Source organism: Manis pentadactyla, chromosome 8 (genome assembly GCF_030020395.1).
Source record: "Manis pentadactyla isolate mManPen7 chromosome 8, mManPen7.hap1, whole genome shotgun sequence".
NCBI lineage: Eukaryota > Metazoa > Chordata > Mammalia > Pholidota > Manidae > Manis > Manis pentadactyla.
The window spans coordinates 87842934-87870463 of NC_080026.1; the positions used below are offsets into that span (position 1 = coordinate 87842934).

The window sequence follows — 27530 nt, forward strand, 5'->3', positions numbered from 1 at the left end:
AACTTATAGATGTCATTTTTATCTCTAAATTTATCTAACAGTGGAAGTTGTACACCATAGAAAATGCTTAAAAATACATTTGTAAGTAAAAATACATCATCTAGTTCAATATGTTTTCACTATCTATCCTGAATCTCTCTTAAGGACCTAATTTTATCTCAATACTTTCTTAATATACCATTTTGTTTCTGAACAGATTTTTAGAAGAATGGCCTCTGTTGAAATCATTCCCCACTTTTCAGATGTATTAAAAAAATAACAGGCAGGCTGGAATAATGGGAAAATCAAATAAGGGGCTTTGTTAGGGCAAGCCAAAAATGGAGTTACAAATCCAAATTGAAATTGTCAAGCTTATAATTAAATTGAGATGGTAGCTCTTTCTTTGAATATGAAAAGTTATTCTAGTGGACCACTGATAGGATTCACATAGTAAATTTGTCTTTTGCCAACTCTCCATTAGAACATGACAGTAGAAAAGGACAATTTTAGTTGAAAGGGGGAAAATCAATGCATGAAATAACTAAAGAAATTTAACACTACTGAGAGGGCCAGACATGAAATGAAATATGACATTTATTCATTTGTAGTCTTGTCCTGTCAAAAAGCATTTCAAAGTGAATATTGTTTTTCTTAAACACACATACTCTTGGCCAAAAACATTTTGTATCATCTTAAAAGGAAATAATCACAAACATAACTCCAATTCAGATGGCTACTCAGAATGCCTTTTAATTCTACTTGAAATGGAATTTTATGAAAACGTGGTTGGTAATATTAATGATTAGCTATTTTTCAACCATGTTGACTTAAAGGCAAATTTTAGCTAAAGAGCTAATTTTCTGTAAGAATTATAGCCCAGGTATTATTTTTCTCACATATTAGAATTTTTTTCCCTTTCATTTCAATTTTGGAAAATTTTCCTTCTCTCTGAAAAGCCTCCTTTAGTATTTCTTTTTAGGTGGCCTGATGGTGAAAAATCTCCTCAGTTTTCAGTTCTGAAAAGATATTCAAGCTTTATTTCTAAAGTATATTATTGTTAGTTATAGAATTCTAGATTGACAGTTGTTTTCTTTCTCCTTAATATGCAGTTTGTTCAAACTTCTGTCATATCTTTTGAGAAGTTTTCATGAATCTCCTTTAAGGTTTTTTTTTTAATCAGCAGTTGACTATTAGGTACTTAGTTCTCAAACAATTTTTTTTTTTTCTCTTTCCTTGGACCTACTAGTCCTCTTGAATTTATGAGTCTATCTCCTTTTCAGTTAGGAAAAAACTTCTAGGCAATTATTTCTTTGAATTTTGTTTTTGTCCCTTTTTATTTCTTATTCTTTCAGAGGTCCAAATATATTCATGTTAAATATTTTGTACTTATTCTACATACCTTTTTATCTGCTTTCCTAGTTGTTGGTGGAGCCATTGGTTTATCATCACCCACCATTCTACCCAGAAATGAAGCTTTCTCATTCCAGTGGACATTTTGTCTTTATCTTTCATATATTAATATTCAAGACTGCTAAACACTTTATTCTTCTAAAAATACCTTCTTTTCTGGTTTCAAGTAAGCATATTCTAGTTTATCCATTTACTTCTCAGTTTTCTCCATGTAAACTTTTCCTGGGCAGGATGTTTTCCCTAGATGTTCCCTAATATTTGGGGTTCTAAGCTCTCTTTTTTCCCCTTCAGTCTAAGCCTACTCATAGACTCCCAAGGCTATAATTACCATTAATTCACTTATGACAAAGACTGTGATTCTCAAAATCTCACCATCGTTTGAGCTCTAAAATTCCTTTCTCAGGGCATCATTAAGTAGTCAATCATCTAAGCAAAAATTAAAAATCACCTTTGACTCAACATTCTCCTTCATTAATAACATTTAGTCAATCACCAAGGTTCCTTAGTCCAAACCTGTCAATATATTTCCATTTTTATTATCAGCTCCCTACAATAGATCATTATCTTCTCCAGCTTGGACAATTACAATATGTTTCTGAACTCTATCTCTGCATTTTTGCTTGCCTCTGTTTCATTCTCTGATATGATCTCTCAAAAAATCCATTTGTTTTATAATACAGTGATGGATGTTCTTTGGGCTTTAAAACTATTTTCATTCTAAATTTTTTGTTACAGATTACAAAGCCTTAAATGACCTTGTCTTTTCCTGCTTAACCAATGTTGTCCCTTGGTTTTACATTATGCGGTCCAGCCATGCAATGAAACTAAACTAACTAAAATATTTTAGTTTTAAAATATGCCATATATTTCTCCATACCTCCAAGCCTTTCCACAGGTCATTTCCTCTGCCTGGAAATAACATCTTCCCTTTTCATCAGGGAATCTCTCTTTCTTCCCTTGAGTCTGACATGAATATTACTTTCTCAGGGAAGCATTGTGGATCACCTTTTTATATGCTGTATAGCAATCTATATTTCAATCTAACATTAGAATTATCATAAGGCAGTGAAATCTATGTAGAAAAGATAATTCTGTCTTTTTCACCCTGTCTAATTCGATGAGACAGACTACAGGAGATATTTGGTACAGAAATTACTTGAAATACTCTTTATATACACTGTAGAAATATAAATACAAAAACCATATGCAAAATATTTTTAAAGATAGGATTTCAATTAGTATTTCTTATTCTTTTCCAAAACAACATTTCCCAGACACTCCATACCCAAGTTCCATAAAACAGAAGTTTTGGCATCTAGAAATGGCAAAAATTCCTTGATCAAATGATGCTTCTCATTATTTAGGTTTAAACTCTGAACACAAATCTGTTGAAAGACATACTTCTCAGAAAGTTTCATATTTCCACATTTAGATTACTATTAATCTTCATAACTTTAATGTAATATATCAATAAGAAGTATGTTTATTAGCCCAATAATAAAACAGCAGTTTTATGGCAGACAGCCTGTATTTGAACCCTGACTCTGCCACATCCTAGATATGTAGTCTGGGAAGAAATCAATTAGCTTCTCTGAGCTTCTGTGTCCTTTCAATATAATTTCAATGAAAACACATTTTGTGATTGTTGTTAAGTATGATAACATTTATAACACACTTATCTAGGGCTTTACACATAAACGTACACATGCACATAATGAAGTTATGTGCTTATAAGTTTATAAGGTAAGCTGGCAAGTAATGTGACACAGAATTTGGAGACTTTGATGGAACAAAATTGAGAACAAGTTCTACCAATATTTGAAAAGCCAGAAACAGTGCAAGAACATTTTGTGATAGTAAGAGGTGAAGGGACAAGTATTACAACTCTTTTCCATCTCAACACATACATACACACACACACACACATACTTCACACACTTCTCAAATTAGCATGAAGTCAGGTGTCATCATAATCCTTTTGAAGTGTATCAGTTGGGATCCACAGGATAATAGAAACAATTCCAGGTGTTTTAAACATGGAATTTAATACAGGAAATTTATTTTTGTGAGACAACCCTCAACTCACCATCAGCATAAACTGTTATCATTCTTAGCACTGGGGAAGATGGAAAAGATGAAGCCACAGCAAGCAGTTAAAACACCAAAAAAGGAGGCTGCTTGCCAACAGTCTGCCAATTCTCTCCCATTGGTTAAATGTGGCTTAATACCAGTTGTCAAAAAATACTGGGTAGCGAATGGTTCTGGGAACAAAAGTAACTATGACTAGTAAAATGAGATTTTTACCTGAGCAAGCACATTCCATCAATTTCAACATGCCATGAACTCATGCATAAAATCTCCATAGTACTTATTTTTCCATTTCTGTGATTATAATATTGTGTTTGAAAAAGAAGTTCACAAGGCTGCATTCTCATTCAAAGAACTGTTTACACAAAATGAAGTGCTTATTTTCTCTACCTCTGTTCTTAGTAAAATAAAATATGGGAGAGTGATGGCTTCTTTAGCTCTCAAGGCTTTTACATACTTATGATCTTCAAAATGCTGTCAGACATATCTATGCATCTCTAGAAAACTTCAAGCATTTTGTTGGGAAAATAGAGGCTTACAGGAGTAAGGGGGTACCTAAATACATTTTCAATTATTGCTTATATGCATAAACATACACACTGTATGTGACTATATACAGAATATCATTTTATGATTTTAAGTAAAATGTTAGCTTCCCTGATGTTTGGAAATACATCTGAAATTTTACTTCTCATTGTATACTTCCTTTGTAACCCAGGTTTTCCAGAGACTTTGGAGATTTCACCATGGCTTAAAATGATATAAAAGATAGCAATGGTCTCTATTTTTTAATGTGTATTATTATAGTATCATACAATCTTATGTTCGTTTCAAATATACAACACAGTGGTTCAACAGTTTCTCATATTATTAAACCCTCACCCCCTCTAGTGCGGCTACTATCTCTCAACACAGTAAGATGTTACAGAATCATTGACTACATGCTGCATTGGCCTCTAGTTTTAAATGAAAAACCAAATTTCACAATTATCTATAAAGTAAGAGCTATGCTGAAAACAGCAAAGACCTACGATAAAGCTGTCACTGTTTTTTGAACTCCTGTGTGCCTTTCTTTCCGTGGTGTCATTTACCTAGAATATTTGGGGGCTACTCCAGCTGCTGTTGACTACAGACAGTGGTTTAAAGTTAGGCTAAGAAGCAGCAGCTTCAACTCATTCCATTATTGTTTCATCCACACACCGGGAAGAAAGGGCAGCAGGTAACAAGACAGAACAATGTTTTGGAAATTATTCCAGGAGAAGCCTGGAGTAACAAAATGTTATCTCAGATGTAAGGCATGGAATATGTCAGGCATAAAAAATAAACCTTGAGGAAAACGATTAAAGTGCCTTTAAAACGACTGTTTTCTATTTATTTGAGACTCGCAAACTTTCTATCAGTGAATATCAGAGGTTGGAAAAGCATCCACAATGGGGAAATACTAAGAAGTTCTTTTCTTGAGTTTAGTTTCTCTTCAAATCAGAAATCTCTCTCATCCTGCCTAGAGTGTCTTATAAATCACAAAACAATCTCCCAGAGTCTTCCTATAGATAAGCACATCTGTCTCCTAGCTGAAGGGATGTGATTCAAGCACAACGGAGAGCAGCTGGTTGCTGCCCCCCCCACCCCCCTCCAGCTGCTTGGAAAACAGGGAACTTTTTGGCAGCAAGCCCCAACCCCAGGGGAGTAGGTCTATACACCACCCCTCTGGCCCCGAGGGCAGCAGGCAGTAGAAGCGTAAAGTTACATGTGATGTTTTAACCACTGTGATGTTAACTTCTGTGTGATTTTGAAGAACAAAGCCCGCAGGGTCTGTGGATGACTGTGTAGGTGTGTAGATGTGTGTGGGGAGAGGAGAGGAAGAGTTGAGTGGTTAAAGAATATGAATTCTGGAGACAAGCTAAATTCAAACAAATTTCTTCTCTAAGTCTCAGTTTCCTATGTAAAACAGAAAATCAACATTGCCTACTTCATAGGATAGCCCTGATGACACATTAAGTACGTATCACAATACATTGTATGACATTGATTTACTATCATTACTATGATTACCAAGTTTTTGAAAACAGTGAGATTCCTTTCCCAAAGGTTATAGCAAAGAGTAAAAGAATGAGGAAAGAAGAAGCAGCGATAATGGCCCCCATTTTGTAGACTTCTATCAAGGCCATACACTTTAAAATATTATCTGTAATCCTAATAATCATATGAGGTAGGTCTTATTTTCCCATTTATAAGGTAAGGTATCTAAGAACTATGATTCAGAGAATTTCCGTGCCTTGCCCATGGTCACACAGGACAGTAAGAAGTAAAGCTGGAGTTAAGCCCAAATCTGCCTAACTCCAAATTCCCTGCTCTCCCAACCATCTTGTGCTGTTTTTCTCTTAAGAACAAATATTTCGTAATTTAGTGAAAAGTCTTCTCTGGTTTGAGACTGTTTTTCTCTGGCTGAGATTTCCCAACCCACTCTTCTTACTCTACCTCAAATATTTCACACTGTGATATTCCTCCTCTTTAATGGGGAAGTCATTGTTTTAATCCCTAAACTTTTAACTCTGTTAATAATTGCCACTCAGTTTCTTTGAATGGCACTCCCTGGTCTAACTCCCATCCTCCAGAAACACATGCCAAATGAGATTGTATAACTCCTACTGCATCTTAATTGCACCTTTTCAAGAGAAAAATTGACTTCTGTGATACAAACTGAATTTATAGGTAAATCCCCATGCTTGTAGACCCTGATTTTGAGTATTTATTACAGGCCTAATAATTGGCATTTTGTTGGGTGGGGGGTTGTTTATCAGTTCAGATAACCAGCATTTTCTTTTCTCTTTCTAATCTCAGCATCCAACCTGAATATCCATAAATCCAAGAAATGCAACAATGTAATTGCAATAACCCAGAAGTAACAAAGAGAGAAGAAGGTTGTCCTCTAGATCAAAGACTTTAACATAGGGATGCAGACAGACACACTGGTGAATTTCAACTACTTATGGCATGTGTCATAGGGTCCATAATTGAGTGGTAATAATAATAGTTCAAATACTGAAACTGGAGAATGATTTACTGTTTTCCCATAAATCAGAGTGGCTTCAAGGTTATCCCTCTAATTATATCCTTTCACTCACTTGTATTTTGATATGCTTCCTGGAGTGGGGAAAAAAAAGAGGAGAGCTAAAGCTAGTTTCCTAGTAATCAAGCTAGAAACCCACTTTATCAATACAGTGTTCATAAGAACACTCATAAGAAACATGTTCTGCATTTAAATGTGTGTCATGGCAAAAAGAACAAAAACAAAATTAAAAAGTTTGAGATATTCTCCTCCGTGAATGAGAAACTGAGACTAAACAGGTCATTCCCCTTAAAAATGTCCCCTATAACACCAACATGAAATAATCATATGGCCATTTTCTCAGAGCCAAGATTCAAGTTTCAACTTATTTCTAATAATGTCTGTCTTACACATTTAGCGTGTATTCAATTTGTAGTGGTTCATCTTCCATAATGCCTTCTGTGGCAGACACTAGTAGTTGAGTATCCAACATCATTTCCCCATTCTTGCTTGATAACTAAACCCTGATTGTATTCAGGCAGAAATTTACCCAGACTTGAGGGATAAATCATGATTGGTCTAATACTCTTAACAAAGACTGGTCTAGGGGTGTTTCATGTGACCCAGTCCTGACCAACTGCATAGGGAAAGTCTGCTGGGGTACTTCTGGGAAAGTTCTTTTTTGTAATAAAAGATCACATCATACAAAGACAAGGCTCATTCTTTACCTTCTTAAGAAACATTGTGTAAAAACATGAAATTTGGAGCTGCTGTATCCATACTGAAAAGTAAGGGAACATAATAAGATTCAGATGATGGTAGAGGGAAAGATGGAAAGAATCCAAGTTTAATGACATTATTAAATCTTGGAACAACCATTATCTGAATTACTGAATATATTTAAATCATTGATATTAAATTTCGTTGCTTGCAATTAAAAACATTATTTTTTTCAAATCCTATTGCCACTTCTCTATGCCAAGTTAGAAATAGTTCTGATGAAGATATTGCCATTAGTTTCCTAGCTGGTATTCCACATTCCAACTATCTTGGAAACTCTGATTGCAGCTATTTCCCTCCAGTACAATTTGTTGAAGAACATGCAGACACTCCTGACTGTGGGTCTCATACTTTGGGCACTCAGTTTTTCACTGGCTTCTTATCAGTCTTCCAGATCATATATCTTACTTAAGCATAACCATTCCCTTTGTTATGGCTCAACTCACCTAGTTCATCTGGATTCCACAATTTGAATCCAAAACTAATTTACCTATGTCACCACACCACATTCATCTAATTCATATCTATTTCCATCTCTAAAATCCAGGCTTTAAAGTAATCAATCAATTAAATAAAAACAGTGGCTGTAGGTAAAGATTCAATCAATATGGTATTGTGATATTTTTCAACAATACTCTGAAAAAGAAACATAAAAACAGGGGCAGAGGAGTCACTTTACAAAAGAGAGGATAAAATTCTGGGAGAATGAAAAGATGAAAAGAGGTCAGGGCACAAATGTATTGAGGCTCACTTAGGAATGAAAGATCTTAGGTACCAGGAAGCCAAACCTTTCACCATGGTAAACACTGATTGGGGACCAATAAAAGATGGTCATTGATTTTAGGGAGCCACGTGACTTTTTAGAGCAGAGACTGGGGCCTAGCTTTACAGAACTGGAGATAATACAATGAAATAGAACCACAGCATCAATGAGAAAAAAGACTGCCAAGTAGAGAAGTAGCAATGTTGGGAAGAACTATCCTTGTTTTTGAACACCAATGAGTATATTCCACAGGCAGCTCAAGTCACTAGAGTTATACAAACCAGTGAAATTCTAATTATTCCTGTTAATATAGCATATATGTATAACACCTGTACTGCCAAGGCTTAGAAAAGTTTGGGCTATAACACTAATCTTTTGTCCTGCAAAGACATCTTTGAACATACTTCAATACTTCAAAAATAAAAATTAAAAAAACATTCAAAGGGAGAATAAAGAATTTGTTTTGCAAGGAGATGATAAAATACATTTTGATAGGCTTGCTTCACTTTCAGTTTTCAGGGATGAATCTGCCAATTCCATGAAGATAATTTTTATTAACTTTTATTTGTATTTTATTTATTTCATGGTTCTGCTGATAATCATGTCATATTCCTGAATTGTTCTCTTTTAAGGTATCTGCTAATTATGTCTGATTATGTTGATTTATGTAAATTAAGCAAAAGAAATGACAAGGTAACTCATCCTGTACAAGCACTTTGGCAAGTTGAAAATTCTCCTTTTTCATTTTACAGAATTCTTATTCAAACTTCGATTTCATGTAAGGAAAGTATCCCTTAACAATGACATAGACAATGCACCCCAAATAATGATAAAATTACTTGATGCTAACATTGCATATTTTTTAATTGTTTTGTTCTTGTTCAACAAAATGATTGGGTATTTTTCAGTGTCATAGGCAACATCCATTCCAATTTATGTAAAAGTTTTGAACTGAATATAAAAGCCTAAGGATATCCCCAGTGGGTGAACTTCTATGAGTAATGATACAAGGAAGTTACAGCTCAGACTTCATGAATGCATATTTCACTGAAACTGACAAAGAAGTGAGGTGGGCTGTGGACCTGAGAGTCAAAGAGTTTAGGTAATGAAGTTTTACAACAGCATGGAAAATAAAGTATCAATCCTGTGTCTTTGTCTAGATACCTGATACATTTTGTCTCCAGGTTTTACAACTTATCTGTTTAAATGTTCATTTATCTGGACAGACAAATGACTATTTCCAATTGTGCTGTAACAACAATAAAACTTTGTTTAGAGAGTTTACAACTGGATTTAGATGGGAGACTACTCTGGTTGTTCAAACCTAGATTCAAGAATATATTTATTATTATTCTCAGTGAATACAGTTAAGAGTGCAGACTTCTATACATTGCCAAATCCATTGGCCACATAACTGTTTCTAATATATACAAATAATGAAACCAAACTTATTCATGAGACAATAAATACTTGTTTTCACACTATGAAAGGGTCTACAACTAGAGATTCCTGATGCCATCAGCGACCTTGAATTCTCTGCTACTCTTATTTGGGCCAATAGAAGTATGATCATTTCTTGGACATATCTATGACTTCAATTAACACTCTTACACTGAAGCATTTCACATATCTATCTTTGGACCTGACATCTCTTTTGGATTCCATTATCATATTTCCAATTACCTCTTGGACACTTACACATGGATGTGGTATAAGAATATAAAAAACAACACATTCAAAATGTCCTATTCACTGAAATTCCCATATTCTCCTTGGGTAGGTCAGCATAATGGTTAACAGTGATTAAAACATATTTTTTAGAAGCAAATAGCCTGTGTCGAAACTTGTCTCTGCCCTTTATTATAAACTGTGTGACCTTGGACAATTTATTTAATCTCTGTGTGTCTCAGCTTCCTTATCTGAAAAACAGACATAAAAACTATATCTAATAAAGTTGACATGACAATTAAATAAGTTATATATTATATTTGTATATTAAACATTTAGAAGAGTGCCTGGCAATATAGTATGCACTATATATAAAAACTATATATGAAAGTTAACTACTATTATCGGCCTCCAAATCTGTGCCTGTTCTATGCATAGTTACCAAAATGTATTCATTGTATCTCCTAAATCTCTTAAATCTAACCTCCTCTTCTTCGAGTTTACATCCAGTTTATTAATTCAAGTCAATATCCCTTTTACTTGAACCACTGAAATAGTCTCTTCCTATTTTACAAACTTCAATGTAGCATAAATAGCCATAAAACAAAGTCATGAGGGATCAACAGAGGTGAGGCTTAGAACCTCACCCCCCCGTTCTGAGAGAAATCTTCTGCATACGTGGATGTTTTATTGCCCTTGTCTAGCTTGGATTAACACATAGTCTACAGGCACACACCTGATCATCTACATTTGCTCTCTTACAACACTAAACTATGTTTTCTTTTTTTTTTTTTTTTTTTTTATGTTTTTTTTTTTTTTATTGAAGGGTAGTTGACAACAGCATTGCATTACATTAGTTTCAGGTGTACAACACAGCGACTCAACATTTATATACATGATATTTCTAGGTACCAGGTATCACCATACCAAGTTGTTACAATATCTTGACTATATTCCTTATGCTATACATTACATCCCGGTTACTTATTTATTTTACAATTGGAAGTGTGTTTATATATATATATATATATATTGTGAGGGCATCTCTCATATTTATTGATCAAATAGTTGTTAACCACAACAAATCTCTGTATAGGGGGGTCAATACTCAATGCATAAACTATGTTTTCTACCTTTATCTTGTATCTACCTACCACTTCAGCATTTTACTAAAAATAATAATAATAAAGAGAGAAATGTGGTATCCACATATAAATCAAGTATAAAAACCAAATGAGTATTCATATTTGAACTGTTTATAGTTCATAATGCATGAGCAAAACCGAAAGTTTCTGTGATGACTGCCCTTGTACTGTTCACTATGTAACTTATTCATTATGTAAGAATTTGTTCTCCATGTAAGAACTTGTTTGTTATGCCTTAGAAGATTGGAGACTGACGAAAATTAGGCTTGGGGTGGATTAATGATTGTGCATTGAGCATTGACTCCCCTATACAGAATTTTATTGTCATTAACAACCATTTGATCAATAAATATGAGAGATGCCCTCACAAAAAAAAAAAAAAAGGACAGACTTCCAATGGTAAAATAAATAAGTAACCGGGATGTAATGTATAGCATCAGGAATATAGTCAAGATATTGTAACAGCTTGGTAGGGTGATAGCTGGAACCTAGAATTATGTATATAAATGTTTTATCACTGTGTTGTACACTTGAAACTAATGTAATGTAATACTGTGAGTCAACTACCCTTCAATAAAAAAATAATTATCTATAAAAAAAAAAAGTCATGAGTATTGAGCATGTAATATTCTCAAGTGACTTTTGCAATCTTTTCTCTACCCAATCCAACTACTCACAGTTCCTTTATCACAGCACAAAATGAAAACCAGGCCCCCATGCCTTTTTGGATATTTATCTCTACCTCAACAATTTTTCTTGAACTGATATTTATTTTTAAAATACAGCTGGATTATCCCATGAATTCTGCAGTGAAATGGTCATGATTCCCTCTACTCCATTCCACCCTCTTGGGTAGACCATCACTAATGCTTTCTGCTTCTAATTTTTCTTTTGCACATACTTCAATTGTAGCACTCACAGTGAACTACAATGTATTTGCCCTTATCTTTGTTGGGATAAAAGACATATTAAACTAAAGGTGTAAGATAAACCAAATCCTAATTTTATTTGGTTGTGGCTACACTTAAGTGGTGATCACATTTTTTAGAAGATCCTAGAGAAATTACTTTTGTTTTCTTTAATTTCATGGATGTGAGAAATCATGACACTTTGCAAGCATGTCTGCCATGCTAGAATAGCCCAAGTAAGGAGTGAAAAATAAATGTCAATTTAATCAAAGCAGGTTCAGATTTACTGTCCTCTATCAAAAGGAAACACAATATGGGTTATTTCGATGTTGTCTTATAGGAACCAAGAACTCCTAAAATAAAGGAGGCTATTGATTAAAACACTCCCTGGAGGAATTTTTAAATACTTGTAAGGCAAGCAATGGTCCTGAGCAGCCTCAGTAAGAATGCTGTATTGAGGTAACACAGTTATCCCTAAGAACAGTTTGGAAAATGCATAACTCTCTGACTATAGTTCAATGTTATATTCTGGATATAGCTATTAAAACTGGAATATGAATGTTCTTTTCCACTTTCCTAACTTTGATATTTAAACATGCTTCATAAACCACTTGAAACCAAAGCACATGAGTAAGTCTGTATTTAACCTAACAGCACCAGAGAGAGAATACACAATTACTTCTGCTTTCCAGCAGAATTTGATTCTTCCTTCTATGTCAGAGAGATGATGCAAAATGTCTCGTGTCATGAATTGACTGGTCATGTCTATAACCTTGAAACTTTTTATTGAAATTAAGTAGGCAGTAAGATGATTGGAGGCTTAAAGGGTTTGGTAAAGACTTGACAGAAGGAAGTCTGATTTATACCCTTTCTCATCTGTGAATTTTCCAAAGACATTCATTTAATACTCTTCCTGGATCCCAGCCCTGAATTTATTTAACCTTTGTGGCAAGGTCCAATTTATCTACAACTTTTAGGTCTTCCACATTCCACAATCTGGAAACAATCCTGTACAGGCATTGGGTAAAACTGCAATATTTCCAGAATCTCTTGCCTGGTTTTAGTGCATCTCCATATTAACAGGTGTTTCCAAGGGGTGGAGAGAAGTAGTCCATCTCCATATCAATAGGTAATTACAAGGGTAAGTGAGGGCTTATCTGGACTGGAGAGGTGGGGGCCTCTTTCAGCAAACCACCAAGAGGGTCCTAGAGCGTCTCTTTGCAGCCTATGGCTGGCCACAGGTGATTGAGAGTGATCAAGGCATCCATTTTATTGGACATGCATTACAAGAATGGGTGCAGCAATTAGGATTTAAGTTGAAGTTCCATGTACCATATAACCCTACCGCAGGAGGCATGATAGACAGGTACAATGGTTTGTTGAAATCTGGCCTGAAGTCAGACACCAATAGTCTATGGGGCTGGTCAGTTCATTTATGTACAGTCCTATGGTGTTTGAACAATAAGCCTGAAAAGGAGCCTTGAGCTCTGTGAATATGCTAACATACATTGCTGCCTCTCCTACACAACTGTATGTGCAAACCAAAGAGGAGTTATTGAAGCCAGGATATGGCCAGCAGAGCAACATCCTGCTGCCAGCCCCAACTGCGTTAAACCCTGGAGACTGTTGAGTGGACATGGCCCTGGGCACTTAACATATGGACCAGCGATGGCTGGCCCTCTGGCACCTTGGGGAAAAGGCCTGGAAGCTGGCCTCATGTGTATTCCTGGAGTAACATCAGAGGGGCCCCCAAAGATCATGGTAACTGTACCCAAAATGTCTGGGAGGTAAGAGCATCTTAGGGGAAGTTTTGTTATATCTTTATGGCCAGTGCATGTTCCTCTCATAGCTCTATATATTGACCCATTTGAAACTTCCACAGGGAGGGGGTTGAAAGACTGATATACTAGACCAGGACAAGATCCCATTCCTGCCACTGTCCCATCACAGAACCACTCTTTTGAAAGCATCCTACCTGATGGACAAGATTTGCTTATGCTGGTGTCATTAAAACATATATCTTATTGCCCTTAAGGTTATTTTCTTCTACAGTCCCTGTGTCCTGGACCCAGTGGCTGCAGCTGCCATGTGATGATAGCTCTAAACTCCCTACTTGCTCAGCTACTGCCTGCCTGTGGAATGGGCGAGCTATGGACTTAATCTGCAAAGGACTCTAAATTTAATTGAATCCTCCAGCTTGAGGATTATCATGATTTTATTGCTGTTGCTATGGTATGTTATTAGTCTGGTTACAATGCTTCAGTTTTCTTGCCCAGGGGCTATTTTGGAAGATGGGGAATGAGTAGATTATAAGGTGAGATTTCTGAAGAGGTGGGCTGTGGGTAAAATTGCAATATTTCCAGAATCTCTCACCTGGCTTTAATGCATCTCCATATCGGTGGTGTTTCCAAGGGGTGGAGAGAAGTAGTCCATCTCTATATCAGTAGGTAATTACAAGGGTGAGGAGCAGGGCCTTATCTGGACCCCTGGACTGAAGAGGTTGGGTGGAGGCCTCTTCTTCTGCAGCCTGGTTGTGAGAGATATGGGGGAGCAGAAGTGCACTGCTTGTAAGAAATAGATGGGTTTCTCCCGCTTTATTTCTCCCTTTGAGTGACTTTGGTTTCAAAGGTATTTTGCCCTGGGATTTCCCCCCCACCCTGGAGTTACAAGGCACAAGGGCTAATAAGTCACCAACGTGAGGTAGCTCACTGGCTTAGCTCTGAGTCTCCTTCCTACCAGTGTGTTACTAATTTGGCTCCTTTGACTTCTCATAATTGTGGTGTGACTTCTGATCTGTAATTGGAAGCCAACATAGAATAGTAGAAAGAATTGTTTAATCAGAGGTCAAGAAACTAACTGTTCAATGTTAACTTTGACTATTAAATAATATTTACCTAGGTACTTTACTTTTCTGAGCTGAAATTTCTTTATTGGTGCAGTATATGGGTTAGGTGATATGATTTATAAGGTTCCATCCAGCTCCCCAATACAGTCTTAATTATTACGATTTTCCTCTGGTCCGCCCACAGACACCTGAAAATTATGACAGGTTGTATGAGTGACTAAATTTCTTTCCTTTAATTCTGTTCTCCTTATATTTAGTCTCTTAGTATATGCAGATTATCTGCCTATGCACATGATATGGACTAAATTATGGCCCCTTGAAATTCATGTTAAAGCTCTAACCCACAATGTAACTGTACCTGTAGATATGATCTTTATGAGGTAATTAAGGTGAAATGAGGAAGTTCTGGTTCCAGATGGTGACAAAGGAGATTCCTGAACTCACCTTCTTCCACGGACATACCAGTTTGTAGCTATACATGGAGCAATTCCTTTTAAAAGAAATCCAGAAACTCACTGAACCATTCCTACACATCTGGTGAATGAGAATAGCCACATCAATGTAGGAAAAGAGAGGCTGAGACAAACTCACATCATAAACCTCACCCCTGGAACAGAGATATACAATCAGGATGTATGGGTAAAATTGTAACATTTCCAGAATATCTTGCCTGGCTTTAGTACCTCTGCATATAAATAGGCTTTCAGAGGTAGAAAGAAGTATGGCTTTAGTGCATTTGCATAATTCATCAAGGGTGGAGAGAAATTCATCTCCATATGGGCAAGGAGGGCTTGTCTGTACCTGAGACATGAGGGGAGGGCCAGTTTTGCTTCTGCTGGAGCAGGAAAGAGAGAAGGGCCCAGAGTGCAGTTTGTAAGCAATAAACAGCTTTTAAACTTTATTTTTCCCTTTGACTGATTTCAGTTTTTAGAAGTATTTTTTCCTGAGATTTCCTCTTCCCGGACTTATAGGAGGTAACTCATAACTCACAGCTTCTCACTGAGGAACGCAGGTTTTGGATCCAATATTTAATGCCTCAACTTTTCAGACATCTAACCTGAGGGGTGGTATTGCAAAACCCACAGCTCTAAAAGCCAATGGGACTTGCATCCATGAGACCCACCAACTATAACAAACAAAGAAATATTTCTTAATGGGCTTGGGAGGACTTGCTATGATTATTGCCCCAAGGCTCAGTGAGAAGAATCAGGCAGAAACACCTGTTCCCAGTCTTTTCCTGAAAGAGGCTTATTTGTATGCTTCAAAAGCTGCTGCCTGAGGGTCTGGCTTCCCTAATTTAACACACATCTAGAGGCTAACTACAATCCTTCCCAGAGACTTGGGGAAGTCAAGGTGTCCATCTCCAAATTCTCCATCTGACCTGCTCCGGTAAGCTGGGGTCTCCCTGGAGAGAGCCTGGGCACATTTCTGGAACCCCAGACTTTGTAGCTTCCACCCAGGGGATGAATCCCTTGATTGCCTGGGTTTGGTGAATATTGGAGCTTATGATATCAGGTCCCACAGGACTGTATCAGACAAAGAAACAGTTCTTAACAAGCTATTTGCCCAGGATTCAGTGCAAAGGAAACAGACAGAAATGCTTATTTCTTCCCTAATTGTATACCTTAAAAGCAGCTGCCTGAGGGTCAGGCTTCTGATTTGGCATGCATCTTGGAGGTGAATATGATCCTCCCCAGAGACTAAAGATGCAACCAGGCACCATCTCCACATTCAGCCTATGATAAATTGTCATGATCTTCCTGGAAGGAGCTTGTATACATGTCCGGCCACATGAGTTTTGCAGCTGCTGCTCAGCGAGCGCACCCCCAAGGTCACTGGATTCTAATGACAAGTAGGCTTATGTTCACCAGTCCCACAGGACTGTGCAAACAAAGAAACAGTTCTTAGCAGGTTATCTCCCTAGAACATTATATCCAACAGGAGCAGGATATGCTTTTCTCACATGATCTTAAAACATTCTGTAGGACAGCTCATATGTTAGGCCATGAATAATCCCTAGTAAATTTAAGAAGACTGAAATCATATCAAACACCTTTTCTAAACACAATGGTATGAAACTTAAAATAAATTATAAGAGAAAAACAAAATTTCACAAATATATGGAGATTGTTAAGCACATTCCTAAACAACCAATGGATCAAGGAAGAAATCAAGAAAGAAAAAAAAAAAGGCTGAAGTGAAAATGGACAGACACTGTAACAAAATATGGGATACAATAAAAGCAGTTTCAAAGAGATATTCAAAGGGATAAATACCTACATTAAAAAAAAAACTCAAAAGAGACTGACTTTAAACCTCAAGGATCTAGAAAAAAATGAATGAACTAAGCCCAAAGTAGCAATGGAAATAAATGAAATGGAAATGAAAAAGACAATAAAAAAGATCACTGAAACTAGGAGCTGATCACTTGTACAGACAAACAAAACAGACAAATCTTTAGCTAGACTTACCAAGAAAAATAGAGGAAGGAGTCAAAGAAATAAAATGAGAAATGAAATAAGATGCACTGCTCGACCTGTCACCCTGAGAATAAAGCTTGGTATAAACCTTTTCACCCCTAATGTTCCATTGCTGTTATTTGTTCTCACAGAATCCAAAGTGAACTTCCCCAAGGACAATCCCCCTTAGGTGAGACAAGTGGCTGAAACTATACAAGTACAATGAATCATAACAGACTACTGTGAACAATTATAGGCCAACAAATTGGACAACATAGAATAAATGAATAAGTGTCTAGAAACATAAACTTTACCAAGACTAAATCATGAAGAAGCAGAAAATCTAAACAAATTACTAGTGAGACGATTAAGTCAGTAATTAAAAACCTCCCAACAAATAAAATTCCAGGAACAAGGAGCTTCACTGGTGAATTTTACCAAACATTTAATACCAACCCTCCCCAAACTATTCCAAAAATAGAAGAGGAGAGAACACATCCAAACACATTTTTTGAGGCCAGCATTGCCACAATAATAAAAGCAGAGACTGATATAACAAGATAAGAAAATTACAAATTCCAGATGAGCACAAATGCAAAAATCCTCAACAAGCTTTTGGTAAACTGAATCAACAATACATTAAAAGGATCATATACTATGATCAACTGGGATTTATTTCAGGGATCAGGGATGGTTCAACATCCAATTATCAATCAGTGTGTTACACCATGTTAATAAAATACAGGATGATAACCATATCATCATCTCAATAAATACAGAAAAAGCATTTGACCAAATTTAAAATCCATTCATGATAACAACTCTCAGGAAACTGGGTATTCTGGGAATGTACTCCAACATCATAAAGACCACATATGCAAAGTCCATGGTTAACGTAATCAGTGGTGAAAAGCTAAAAATTTTCTGCAACATCAGGTACAAGATAAGGATGCCCACGTTTCCCCCTTTTATTCAATATAGAATGGGAACTTGTAGCTGGAGCAATTGTGCAAGAAAAAGAAAAAGGCAACCAAATTGGTTAGGAAGAAGTAAACCAGTCTCATTTGCAGATAACATTATTTGATAAATAGAAAATTGCAGACAGCACCAAAAACTGTTTAAATAAAATGAATTCAGTGAAGTTGTAGGATAAAAAATCAATACATAAAAACTGTGTTTCTAAAAAAGAAATAATAGAAAAAGAAATCAGGAAAACAATCACATTTCAAGTTGAATTAAAAATAAAGAATATCTAGGAGCAAATTTAACTAAGGAGGTGAAAAATTTGTACATTGACAATATTAATTCTTCCTATCCATGAGCACGGAATGTGCTTCCATTTATTGGTATCTTCTTTAATTTCTCTCCTGAGTGTCCTGTAGTTTTCAGTGTATTTGTCCTTCACTTCCTTTGTTAGGTTTCCTAGGTATTTTATTTTTTTTGATGCAGTTGTGAATGGAATTGTTTTCCTGATTTCTCTTTCTGCTGGTTCATCATTAGTGTACAGGAATGCAACAAATTTCTGTGTATTAATTTTGTTTCCTGCAATGTTGCTGAATTCAGATATTAGATCTAGTAGATTTGGAGTGGATTCTTTAGGATTTGTTATGTACAATATCATGCAATCTGCAAACAGTGACAGTTTAACTTCTTCTTTACCAACCTGGATGCCTTTTATTTCTTTGTGTTGTCTGGTTGCCATGGCTAGGACCTCTGTAACCTATGTTGAATAGAAGTGGGGAGAGTGGGCATCCTTATCTCATTCCCTATCTTAAAGGAAAGGCTTTTTACTTCTCACTGTTAAGCATGATGTTGGCTGTGGGTTTGTCATATATGGCCTTTATTATTTTGAGGTACTTGCCCTCTATACCCAGTTTGTTGAAAGTTTTTATCATGAAAGGACAAAGGCATTCTTTGCAAAAATAGAACATATATTCCTAAAATGTGTACAGAACAACAGGAGATCTCATAAATCCAGAGCAATTTTGAGAAAAGAAAACAAAAATGGAAGCATCATACTTCCTGATTTCAAGCTATTTTACAAAACTATAGTAATCAAAAAGAGTATGATATTTTCATAGAAATGGACACACACATAAATGGAACAGAAAATACTCAGACATAAGCCCATGCATATATGGTCAGTTAAATGATGACAGAAGTACCAAAAATATACAATGGAGTAATGATAGTCTCTTCAATAGTGGTGGTGTGAAAACCAAGCAGTCATACATAAACCAGACCACTATCTTATACCATACATAAAAGTTAGCTAAATAGGGATGAAGAGTTGAACATAGACCTTCATATGAAATCATAAAATCCTAAAAGAAAACAAGAAGTAAAGCTTCTTGACATTAGTTTTGGCAATGATTTTTTTGGATTTTGACAACTAAAGAAAAGTCAACAACTGGGACTATACCAAATTAAAAATCTTCTGCACATTAAAGGAAACCATCAACAAAATAAAAAGGCAATGCATAGAATGAGAGAAAATATTTGCAAATCATATATCTAATAAGGGGTTACTACCCAAAATATATAAAGAACTCATATAACTAAATAGCAAGAAAGCAAACAATCCAATGAAAAAAAAAATTGACAGGGAAAGTGAAAAGATATTTTTCCAGTAAAGACATGCAAATTACCAATAGGTACGTTACAAGATGTTCACTGTAACTAATCAGGGAAATGGCAAATCAAAACCACAGTGAAATATCAACTCACAGTGTTAGAATGGCTATTAACAAAAAGGCAAGAGATGACAAGTGTTGGTGAGGATGTGAAGGAAAAAGAACTGTTGTTGGGAATTTACATTGGCCCAGCCACTATTAAAAATTAAAAATAGAACTATCACATGACCAGCAATTTCACTTCTTGAAATTCAGACAGGATAACGAATAGATACCTGCTCTCCCATGTTCACTGCAGCAGTATTTACAATAGCCAAGAGATGGAAACAACCAGAGTGTCCATCGATAGACGAATGTATAAAGAAATTGTGATACACACACACACACACACATAATGAAATATTATTCAGCTATTAAAAAAACAAGGAAATGCTGTCATTTGCAACATCATGTATGGAACTTGAGGGCATTATTCTAAGTGAAATAAAGCAGACAGAGAAAGACAAATACTGCAAGGTTTCACTTAACTTGGAATCTAAAAAAAAAAGTCAAATTCATAGAGAGTAGAAAAGTAGGTGTCAGAGTCTGGAGAGGTTGGTAAAAGGGTCCAAACTTTCAGGTATAAGATGAGTAGAGTTAGTCTGAAAATGTACTGTAAAATACAGTGACTATAATTAATAACACTCTATTGCATAATTGAAATTTTCTGAGAGTAAAACAAATGTTCTCACAAAAACTTAAAAAAATACATGTGGCGATGAATGTGTTAATTCACAAAATGGGGGAAAATCTTTTGCAATGTATATATATATATATATATATATATATATATATATATAAAATCACCATCATGTACACTTTAAATATCTCACAATTGTCAATTATACCTCAATAAAGCTGAAATTTAAAAAATGTCAAGTGTGGTCATAAGCGTGGGACCCTAATCAGATAGGATTAGTATCCTTATGAGAAAGAGATCTCTACCTCCTCTCTTTCCTTCTGTGTGTGTGCTATGTGAGCAAGAAGGCAGCCATCTGCAAGCATGGAAGAGAACTCTTACTAGGAAACCCACCTAATCTTGGACATCTCCACCTTTAGAATTTTGAGAAAATAAATTTCTATTATTTAGGCTGCCCAGTCTATAGCATTTTGTTGTGGCAGCCCAAGCAGACTAAGACATCAGACATGCTACATGTTCTCCTGACTTAAAAGAGATGTTTGGAACATAATCTTACAAGCATATTTTACCCTCTCCTTGTTAGTCACTAGAAATTATATCTTAGCCTAATATAATTCTGTAAGTCTGCACTATCCCCCAATATTAGCCACTCTGGTGTAACCCTCGTAAATTTTCAGTGAACAAATCAATTAACAAAACATCACCCACTTACATATACATTAGGCCCTCAACTACTACTGTTGTACAGCTTTGATAATGTAAGCAAAAGTGCACTAGAATGTGGTTATTCATAAACTGGTGACTATACAATCCTTTTTGCTTTAGCAAGACTATTTGCAACAGAACCCAGTATGGTGTTGTTTGGGGCAAAAGTAACTAGGACATCAAACCTGTTAATCATGGTCAATATAAGGGGCAACATAAAATATTCTGGCAGGGAATTGTGCATTGTTCATGGAAAAATAAGCCAAATGGAATTGGCAACAGGTTTTTGTTGATTAAACATAGTATCTGAGTCCCTACTAAGTGATATAATTAGTAATTAAGAGAATATTCCAACAAAAGACAAGACATCCACTTGTAGTTTATAATCCAATTTCGATTTCATGATACCAAATAATATTCTCTTAATGCATAAAAAACTTTTTTAAATCTGTAAGGAGACTCCAAATAAGCATTGTGTTGTAAAAATCCAGATGGAATTTATTTGCTCCCTGCACTTCCAAACCAGAAAAAAATTTAGAAATCTTATTCAACAGTATTTCATAATAATAGGGAATTTGGTAGCTAGTCATCGAGAGGCAGTATTATATTGATATCTAGCAACAGATCAGTCTAAAACATTAATGATCTACTGAGTATGGACATTTACAGCTTTCAGCCTCTCCCCAACATTTCAGGAAGCTAGCAAAACATATTGTTTTACTGTGTGTTTTATATATTCATGGCCAATCTACACCATAGTGCTATTATGAATTTTATGGATTTTGTTAGGGAACCTACACTGCCCCTCTCATAATATATCACTGAGGAAGGACTAGATGAGACTTGGCACAAGTGGAAGAGCAGTGAAATATTTATTCAGAAAATATGTGAGTTCATTTTACTTAGAGACCTTGGCTACCCACACATGGGTTTTTAACAAAAACCAGAATTTAGATGCATAGGTTTCCATCCCTGCAGGGCAACAGAATTTATCTGATTTAAGGATCACAGTCTAGGCATAAATTTTAATCTTATATATGGCAAAATACTGGCATTCACAGATTGCCAATCAAATTGTGGTACTATTGCTTATTCATAAATCAGTTTGCTTTGTTGAAAAGAAAATATTATTATACTCTATAATAGTATATTTTCTCAGACAGTCTATTAATCCTTTCTTGTTTAACTCATGTTATATGTAAAGTGTTTAAATTATGGGTATCATGAATGCCAAAATAATAATTAGTATTTACTGATTCATTACCATACAAAAATATTACATCCCTAAACATCTATTCTTGCAAGAGAACCAAACAAATTGTATGGAATATTTGAAATTGAAATACCCATTTTGTATATTAGGAAAAAAGAGGTTAATTATCTTTTCCAAAATCACAAATACAGTCAAAACTTATAGTTAATATTTATATCATTTAAATATACAGTAAACAGTGTTTATTATTTTCTAAGCATTATTAAAGGGTTTCACTTATACTTAAATAATTTAATGTATTAAATTATTTTTTGTGTAATTTCATATTAAATATTTTTTTGTATTAAGTACCTTTATTAAATTATAACTTTTATCTCCCAAATATGACTGTGGTGTGATGCACCAGTCTGAACCCTAATCAAACACATATTTTCTGAACTATTTCTGAAAGTCCTGAAAAATTTCTGAAATCTTGAAAATTTCTAAAGATACTAATTACTTACAACACTGGGGAGAATGTAAATGGGTAAAAGCCTCATTTTGGAAAGGTTCAATTCTTGTTTATGAGCGATTTTGAGAGCCAGTGTTTCTAGAGCAGTCCTTCTGAACACGGAATGTTCATTTCTGCCCCAGAACCCCTACTGTCTGTTTTTATTTTTACAGAAGGAAAAACACAATTGACATAGGTAACTCTTTACAAGTATCAAAAGGGTATATTTTACCTAGATTTCAGAGAAGAATGTTACACTAATCAGTTCAGTTTTTATTAAAGCAAGCTGATAGTAAAATCATTAAAATAAAATTTAGGGCAGGATGCAGGACAGGCTGTCTGGTGGCAAGGAAGGCAACTGGAGATGTGCTAAAGTTTGGGGATCGAAGCAAGGAGGTGACCACTGCCAGGAGAACTGAGAGAGGGAGAGGCAGTCATACAGATGTGCATTCCCTTCCCTGTCTCTCCTTCCTCCTTCCCAATATGCCTTCTGGTCTGAACGTCTTACAGGGAGAAGTGGGAGAAAAAGAACTAAAAAGATACTTACAACAGGAATTTTACAGCACTATGTCAAAATAAGTCATTCATCTACTTAAACGATATTTAGGTTTGAAAGACAGACAAATGAACTGGTTAGCAGGGCAAAGTTTGGAGTTGAAAGGCTAGATTTGAATTTTGGTTCCTCCACTTATCAATTGTAACACTTCAGAGGCCAGTTAATTTTTATCCCAGGTTTTAACTTACAAAGCTGTGTTAATAGTAACAGTGATCTTTGAAAATTATTTTAAATATTAAATAAAATAATTCATGTAAAGAACTCAAAACATTCTCTGGTACACAGCAAGTCCAGAAGTTAACTATTGTCATTATTGTTACTATTGGCAGTAGTAATGTTATTTAAAAATATTAATTGTGTTCTAGATGCTGGGGTAATAGTTTGTACATAGAATTCTATATGAATCATGACTGCACATACACTCTCAAATGTTACTGAAGGGATACTCTAATTTTAATACCATATTCTGAAATAATGTAAGAAAAACGAAACCTACGAACAACCTTACATCAAACCCACTTGCTGCGTGCGGCTAGCAGGGTGGCAAAGTGCATTTTTTAAAAATCAGGATTTCTCTTTTCTCTGAGTCTTTGACCCACAGACATAAACAATGGGAGACCTGGGGAGTGTAGGCATCATGGTCAGTCTCTACTTTTTTATTTAATTTCTTTACAGAGCAGGAACCTCTTTACAAACCACATGGGTGGAACTTTAGAGTCAAAAGTCCTGAGTTCTCCCCTTGGCTTCATCTACAGTAGGTATGTGAACATGGGTAAATTATTAAACTTCTGGGAGACACAGGCCTACCATTTGGAGATGAAATCCCTACACACTAGGCAGATAGTAACTAAAGGCAATGGTGTATGTAAAACACAGTACCTTGTAAGTAGTGAGGCTTTAGCAAGTTAGTTATTCTTTTATTTTATATCTAAATGTTAAATTGGAAAATTAAGTACAAAGTTACCTTTTTGGGAACAAAAACGAATTTTTGTATATGTGTATGTATGTACGTTCATGTTCAGAAAAATGCCCTCGGTATATGTTCCCACAGATCATTGCTAAAAAAATCCTTTTTTGTTGTTGTTGTTGCTTGAGAAGCCCTTTAAAGTCTGAAAGTTTGGCAAGAGCAGATCCTTAAATTCTCTCGTGTGAATTAGGAGACCATCTCATCTTTTCTCATCTTTCTCAGCTTTCAAGTCACTTTTCCTGACGTAGGCCATACACAGTCCAAATACTTACAAGGACTCCTCCAAAGAGGAGTAAACCGGCTTGTTCTAGACCTCTGTTCATCACTTTCCCTTTATTTTTTCAGCTCCCTTCCAGGCACTTAAGGCCATTAGGCAAAATTATGCCATTAATAGCATTGCACCTGGCGTGGCTGGTGCTCGCAGGTGGAGAAGCAGACGTATAATGCACCTATTCAACAATGCGACATTAGAGGAACAGCTCTACAAACAAAGTTAGTGAGACACTACTGAGGATTGTTCTTCCTTCTGTTTCATCATAATTTATCATCTAGAAGAAGGAATTGCTGGGTAAACTGTGGAGGAACACAATTAAGGGGGAAGACAACGTGAGGGAGTTTCCTAGCGACATCCCCTGGATACGTGCAAGGAGAGAGAATGCAAGCTCAGGCATTTAGCTCGTCTGTCCACACGTATTAAGTCATTTAACTAGCGTATTAAGCCATTTAACTAGCGTATGGAATGTTTCAGGTTTTCCCAGGGATATAGACAAGAAACTAAATATTGACTCAGCAAGAACTCAAACCAGAAGTCTAATTAAATTAAATGGTACAAAGGGGAGGCTTGCTTCACAGACTCCAGTAGCTGCTTAAAATACAAGAGACCAAATAAAGGTCAAAAAGGCATAGTAATAACCAGGCAAATATATATAGTGAGATGTAGGGAAGGCGAGAGCAATGAAGTGACCTAAAGTTCAAAGAGTATTGTTGGGTCAATTGTGAAAAATGAATGGATGTTGTCAGGGCCATAGTAATTACTGGTGCCTTTTAGTAAAATCTGGCACTGACTTAAACATCAGCATGTCAGTTTTAATTTTACTTTAATGACTGGCTATGTACAGAAATGTCTTAGGGTAAATGCCCTTTTCTTTGAAAAATTTGGGTTCATGGAGGACAGGTGTAATACTTTTGAGCTCTAAAAATGCTGTGTTTCAAGTTCCACTCCAGAAAGGAGTGATTATGGATAATTGAGGATATTGGATAACTCCATGAGAGTAACTCCAGTGTACTCAGGTTGGCTGTTTCAGAATACAATGTTCGAAATAGGGCAGAGTGTGTATGTGAGCAGGAATACATATAAAGAAGGATGCTGGTTTCATCTCTGGAACCTCAAAGCCACTATCACTGAACACGGGATGTTAGAGCCCCTCCTGGATGAAAGGGAGCTTAGAGGGTTAGAGGTAGAGGAGAAGTAGGAAAAAAAACAGACCTCCTTCCTGTGTTTAAGCTCTCCGCGTCTTAGTTTCTCATTTACAAAATGGGGATAATAGTGGGATTTCCCTCAGAGCATTGTTGTGTGTGTATATATATATTTTAAACAATATCTGGTCATTATTAAGAGCTCAATAAATGTTAGGTATGATAAATGACCTCACAGAAGTGAAGAATAAGAACCTTGTCCTAGGAAAGTGCCCCATCTGCTCAGAGTGTGAGATAAGAACCCTGGATCTGCTGTTTTCCATATCACTAAAATTCTGTGCCTCTCTGTGGGGCAACTTGGCATTGTATGTATATGCTTTACAATCAGAGGACTGGGTTAAGATCTTGTCTTGACTCTTAATAACTTTGTGATATTGGAAAAGTTGTTTCACATCTTTAAGTTTCAGTTTCCATATGTATAAAATAGTAATAATACTAGTTATCTATTATCTATAATAATACTAGCTGTCTCCTACAGCTATTTATTTTTGGTGGGGATTATGAAAGCAAATGCATTTCAAATATTGAAGACAGAGCCCATCATTATTAATAAGCACTCAATTTCTAGCACACTCACAGACATATGCATGTATTATTATATGGTTTACATATGTAAACTATACTAACATGCACTCAAAAACACATACCACCAAAACCAGCACCACCCTGTATTCCTTTGACTCTAAATAGAATCACAGAATTTTTTAGCTTGATGAATCCTATCACACATTCTCTGTCTCTTGTAAGTATCTATTTTAGTCTCCATCTCTTTCTCTCTCTCTCTCTCTCTCTCTCTCTCTCTCTCTCTCTCTCTCTCTTTCTCTTTCATTCAGGAACATGCACAAACTATTCAGGCCAAAGGTTAATGGGCCTATATGTATCTATATGTATACTACTCCTTAATCCAAATAAGCCTTACATGATTTCTTAATAAACATATTACCTTGCATTTTAGGGCAATTTGTATTTTCAGTTTGTCTTTATAAACCTTTTTTCTTCCCCAACTAACCAAATTCTTCTAATTCTTTCTTATTTAACTCAAATTTTCTGTGAAAATGCTCAGGCTATGTAAATCGGAGTACTTCCTTTGTTACAGATTTTTGGCATTTATTGCTCAAAATGCTTATTTGTTTATTAGTTCTGTACCACTCTTAAACACTTCTGGAACATACTGGGCTGTTGTGCCATGCCCAACATCTTAAAATTCCATTGTATCAGAAATGGTAATCTTCCCAAAATGACTCCTTCGAAATTCTGGGTAGCTAAAGTTCCACTCTATATTGTAATTGAATAAGATTGAACATATCACATTTTCATAAACACTGTAATGTTGAATAAAAGTATCTCTTTGTTTAATCTTTCTTCATCTCTAGGGGTTAAATGTCTTCATTTGTATTGGCAATAAGTGGATTAAATTCCAAGTAGTTAGTTACCAGAAGATATGCCACCGTTTGCCAAATACAGAAAAGGCCAGCCTAAGACTTTGTGTAATTCTTCCGTTACTTATTAGACACATGTTGACAAAACTCTAACCTTGGCACAGAAGCAATGACGATTATTCTTCCTCAAGCCCATAGCAAGTGTGCTGCTGCTAAAACAGGGATGGGCAATAAGTTTTATGATATGCAGAGGAATTATCGCACTAAAAGGGGACCACTTTCCTAGGCTTCTTCCTTTATACTTTTATAACCGTAAGATGAAACTTAACAATGGGTGA

At 35.7% G+C, this 27530-nt stretch overlaps 1 protein-coding gene across 4 annotated transcripts in view; it reads right to left on the reverse strand.

The window, feature by feature from the left end:
* CTNNA3 (catenin alpha 3) overlaps positions 1–27530 on the reverse strand; it is a 1667940-nt gene that overhangs the window by 7720 nt on the left and 1632690 nt on the right. The gene's annotated exons all lie outside the window — the stretch shown is intronic.